This window comes from Mercenaria mercenaria, unplaced genomic scaffold (assembly GCF_021730395.1).
Source record: "Mercenaria mercenaria strain notata unplaced genomic scaffold, MADL_Memer_1 contig_4706, whole genome shotgun sequence".
Lineage (NCBI taxonomy): Eukaryota > Metazoa > Mollusca > Bivalvia > Venerida > Veneridae > Mercenaria > Mercenaria mercenaria.
The window spans coordinates 57,326-62,802 of NW_026462955.1; the positions used below are offsets into that span (position 1 = coordinate 57,326).

Below are 5,477 nucleotides of genomic sequence, written 5' to 3' on the forward strand. Positions count from 1 at the left end.
GTCAAAAACTAGGTCCCTAGGTCAAATCAAAGAAAATACTTGTTTATGCTTACAGGCTGTCTAGCATACCCTGACAAAAAATTAGGGCTAATTTTAGGGCAATTTGTACAAAAAAATAGGGCTAAACTTAGGAATTTGGTACAATTCTAAGGAAATTTTAGGGGTAATTCTAGAAATTTTCAAATTAAAATATGGACTTTAAAGACCATGTAATGTGCTTACCTTTATGTGACTGACATAAAAGTAACTCACAAATAGTGCTTTATTTACAGAAAAGACGTCTTCCACTGGTAAACTGCTTTGAACTGTGCTAAACTGTTTTTTTCTGAATTAGAAGAACTTTTAAACAACATTTAAAACATTTTCTCTTTTTGATCACTGCAAAAAAGTTAAAAAATTAGGAATTTTTGTGAAAAAATAGGGCCTTTTTAGGAATTTCCTTTGATTTTTTTAAAAAAATAGGAATTTTAGCCAAATTGAAAAAAAATAGGAAAAAGTAGGAATTTTAGGGACGCTAGACAGCCTGTGCTTAAGATTTTTGCTCCAATTTTAATGATAATTGGTCAGAATATATATTTCCATGAAATCACTAGGTCAAACATGTTTACACTGTTATGGTGTGTTATGGTGTATTTCTCAGGTGAGTGACCTAGGGCCATTTGGCCCTCTTGTTTGGAGTGCTATCACTCTTGTGTACTAGTTTGTCATTTTAAATGTGTTATTTTTTAATTCACTAGAATGGGAAAAATTTGTTGCTTTTCAATGGGGTAACATTCAAAATAGGATTTAAACTCATTTTAGGTATCATTGGCATACTTTATCACCCCGTGCACTTATTATGTTACATAAAAGAGTTTTCTTATGAATCATTTCATGTTTAAAATAATGACAATTCATAAGAGTATCAAGTTCCTAATAACTTTTAATGTAACAAAATACATCATGCACTTATCATAATCAACTGCATCAAGTACAAGTTTTCATTTTTATTTCAGTCTGCTTTATTAATAAATGATCGGTTTTATTCAAGGAAACAGTACCAAAAACACTGCAGTGAATTTCTTGAACCTCAAGGGGATACTGAAGGGGATATACTTGGGATGAATGTGTATTTATTTTGCAAATCTGATAATAGCTGTTCTTCAAAAAAATTCATGTGAGTTTTTATTCCAGCATTTCAGGGTTATGGTATTTTGTTTTATTTAATTTGGAATTCATCAAAAATGCTGTACAGAACTGTTACAGAACCAGCGCCACATTTCCTAACACTGTATAAATACTTGAGTCAACAACCAATCTGATCGACACTGCTCAGCCTCAGATTAAGCATCAAATATGAAAATTTCCACTCCTTTTTCTTGTTATTTCGAAATCTACATAAACTAGAAATGTGTCCATGGGACACAGATGCCCCCACTACATGACATTAAAATGACAATTTTTTCCCAGGTCAGGGGCCAAAAATGACAATTTTTCCCAGGTCAGGGGCCAGAACTCCTACAATACTGAATGAATCCGGATGCGAAACCCCAGGTGCACAACTGCACATGCTGACCAACATTCCTGTAAACTTTGGTGACTCTAGGTCAAATACTTTTGGAGCTACGCACGACACAACATTAAAATGACCGATTTTTTGCTAAGTCAGGGGCCATAACTCCTACATGACTGGATGAATCTGGACGCAAAACCCCAGGTGCACAACTGCACATGCTGACCAACATTCCTGTAAACTTTGGTGACTGTAGGTCAAATACTTTTGGAGCTATGCGCGACACAACATTAAAATGACCATTTTTTTACTAAGTCAGGGGCCATAACTCCTACATGACTGGATGAATCCGGACGCGAAACCCCAGGTGCACAACTACACATGCTGACCAACATGCCTGTAAAGTTTTGTGACTCTAGGTCATATACTTTTGGAGCTAGGCGCGACACAACATTAAATTGACCAATTTTTATAAAGTCAGGGGCCATAACTTCTACATGACTGAATGAATCTGGACGCGAAACCCCAGGTGCACAACTACACATGCTGACCAACATTCCTGTAAAGTTTTGTGACTCTACGTCAAATACTTTCAGAGCTACGCGCGACACAACATTTTCGGACGGACGGACAGACAAGAGCAAATCTATATGCCCCCCCCCAAAGTGGTGGGGGCATAAAAATTCATAGATTAGGTTTATGTGTCTTTTGAAAAGCGACCAGAACTGAAAAACAAGATTTTCGAAGAGCAGCCAAAACATTTTCTGTTTATATCTCCACAAAAGTTTTGGTATCTATGCAATTCTCATTATACTTTTGAAAAAATTCTAACCTTTGACTTCACCTATATAAAGATATGATGTCTGAGCTTCAACCAAAAATACTACAAAATAAATATCCACACATTTTGGCAAATATCCAAAGTATTTCATCATTAATGAACAGGGGAAAATTTCTTAACTAAACATATTTTTTCTGCTGATTTATGTTTACACCTTGGAAGGACAGTGCACTTGACTATTCAAAAATGTTAACAAAGATATCATTAACATATGTTATAATTAAGTGTGAGAAATATATTTTTGATACTGCTTAGGATAGTATTACAGTCTTTTAAAAGAAAACAAAAACTTTGCTGAGATTTCGATATACCAAATTTTGCTTTTCTTAACACATTTTTTTACATAATTTGAATGATACACAGTCTCATATTCAAGACTGAACTTGTCTAGTCACTACCCAATATAAATTACACAATACTACAGTTCATGTAACATCTGCTCGCCCATTATGGTCTTTAACTATGGTAAATATCCCACCCCCCTCCCCCCACCCTGCTCAATTCAGATGACATTTACCAAACTAAAGTACTGAAAGAAATTTATTAAATGATTGCATGGTTTTAAATGGGATATTTAAAGGTAATTTTTTTTCTATTATTTTTAAGTTTAAAATTTTGCCAAAAAACCTGCATCATTTAGAATACTTGTATTATATATATTTGTTTTTGGATAGTAAAATGATGATGCTACCAGTAATTTTAATGCTGATTAAATTCGTACAGGGAAATTGAATTCACAGATCAAGTAACTTATTATAGCACAAAATATTACCTGCTGTAGGATGGGATCCACTGTTAATTAGAACTGTTGTTGACATATAATTCCTAAGATTAAAGAAAGTCAGTTATGATGATTTTTGAAATATTAATACTCCTACTGAAATGCCCCTTGAAAAACAATCACATAACAAGAGGGTCATGTTGACCCTGGATCGCTCACCTGAGAAAATATAAGCTACATGTTTCAAATGTCAAACTGATGATTTTTAGAAATTTTTTGGAAGATTTTCCGATGTACAATCAAGTAACCCCTGGGGCGGGGTCAATTTTACCCCGGGGGTCATGAGTTCAACAAAGTTTGTAGAAGTCTACTAGGCAATGTTACATATCAAATATCTAAGATCTAGGCCTTCTGGTTTATTTTTAGCAAATTTATGAAGTTTTCCCTATGTACAATCAAGTAACCCCTGGGGTTGGGTCAATTTGACCCTGGGGGGTCAAGATTTGAACAAATTTTGTAGAGGTCCACTAGGCAATGCTACCTGTCAAATATCTAAGCTCTAGGCCTTCTGGTTTATTTTTTGAAAATTTTGAAGATTTTTCTATGTACATGTACAATCAAGTAACCCCATGGGGCTTTGACCCCGGTGGTCATGATTTGAACAAATTTTGTAGAAGTCTACTAGACAATGCTACATGTCAAATATCTAAGATCTACGTCTTCTGGTTTATTTTTAGAAAAATTTTGAAGATTTTCCTATATAAAATCAAGTGACCCCTGAGGTGGGGTCAATTTTGACCCCTGGAGGGGGGGGGGGGGGGTGTCATGATTTGAACAAATTTTGTAGAGGTCCACTAGGCAATCATGCATACATGTGATAAGTTCAGAATCCCAAAACTGGAGGTTTGCCATTTTTCAGTGGAGTTGGGGTCTCAAAACTGGAAGTTTTTTATCGACATAAATTAAGCCTGCGGACACATAACTTAGAGACAAAATCCAGTATTTTTGGCCACACAATAAAGTATACACCAGAAGAAACACGAGTGTATATCAAAATCCCCTTGATCAAAATCCCCTACACTGAAAAATGACTGGGTGTTACAAAATCCCCTTCACACATTTGCAGGGGGTATCATAATCCCCTCTGTGATTAACATTATAGATATAATTATAGATATCAGTGCTCCAAATTATATTATGTTTGCTAAAGGCATTGTATTTACGTGCTTTATGCAATAGACGTTTAAGTTGTATATAACTGTATTTGAACTTGATGATATAAGTAAAAATCACAGAGGGGATTATGATACCCCCTGCAAAAGTATGAAGGGGATTTTGTAACACCCTGTCATTTTTCAGTGTAGGGGATTTTGATCAAGGGGATTTTGATTGTCTCCCGAAGAAACACTCCTCATAACTCTTGATTTGAATTTTGACAGCGTTATGCCATTTTTTAACTTACATTTTTTTGTTAAAGTTTTATATAATGTCTAATATCTCTGTTACATTCAAAGCTATTGACTATTATGCGGCATAATTTATGCCCCTTTACTGGCAAAGCTTTAATTGCTCCTTTTACTGGCAAAGCTTTAATTTAGAGTCAATCACTAAGAAAAGTCGAGCATGCTGTCTTACAGAAGCTCCCTCCTGTTCTAACTTAAAACTTTCTTAACAGATTAAATTTGAGGAAACAAAATCTGAATTTAGGTCTGAAATGGTGGTGAACATGCATTAACATTATTCAACTCGAGGACTGAAAAAAAACCGAAGCACTCTAAATTGGTCTGAAGGACTGATTATACCAAACCGGAAGTGACTACATAGTGTTACATGTGACGTAGTCCAAGAAATAGTTCCATGCTGTTGATAAAATATAACAGAAACAAGTGAAATATGATGTGACAGTTACATTTTTGGTTTAGTTTGATTGCAGATTATATTGAGAAAAGTGGTATGACTGAATAGCGAAATCTAGTAGATTTCGCGAAATCTAATCAAATTAGCGAAATCTAGACATAAAATGTAAACTAATGAATATTTTTAAAAATCCTTTTAAGCTTTTATTAAAAGTATAAATCTACGTGTGCATGCCAATTTTCAAGAAAAAATATTTACATTTAGGGTGGTTTTGAAGCGAAAAACTTATACGGGTCTAGATTTCACCCGATTCTACATGCGTGGAAATCTCAAGTGACAGGTAAAATCAAGACATAAACTTAAAGTGATGAAGTTTCTTTTTAAATCTTTCTAGGCTTTTATTACGAATATATTTCTAAGTTTGCATGTCAATTTTCAAGAAAAAAAAATATATAGAAGGTGGTTTTGAAACGAAAAACGTATACGGGTGTTGATTTCGCAGAAATTTCAAGTGACAGGCGAAATCAAGATATAAAATTTAAAGTGATGATTTTTTTTTAAATATC

General features: G+C 34.3%; 1 long non-coding RNA gene across 1 annotated transcript; it reads left to right on the plus strand.

Annotated features, from left to right (window-relative positions):
• The first annotated feature begins 1,017 nt into the window (after window positions 1-1,017).
• Window positions 1,018-1,823, plus strand: LOC128554088 (uncharacterized). Its single transcript, XR_008369518.1, has 2 exons — window positions 1,018-1,449; window positions 1,481-1,823. It is a non-coding gene; the product is annotated as an uncharacterized LOC128554088 (long non-coding RNA).
• Window positions 1,824-5,477: the final 3,654 nt, after the last annotated feature.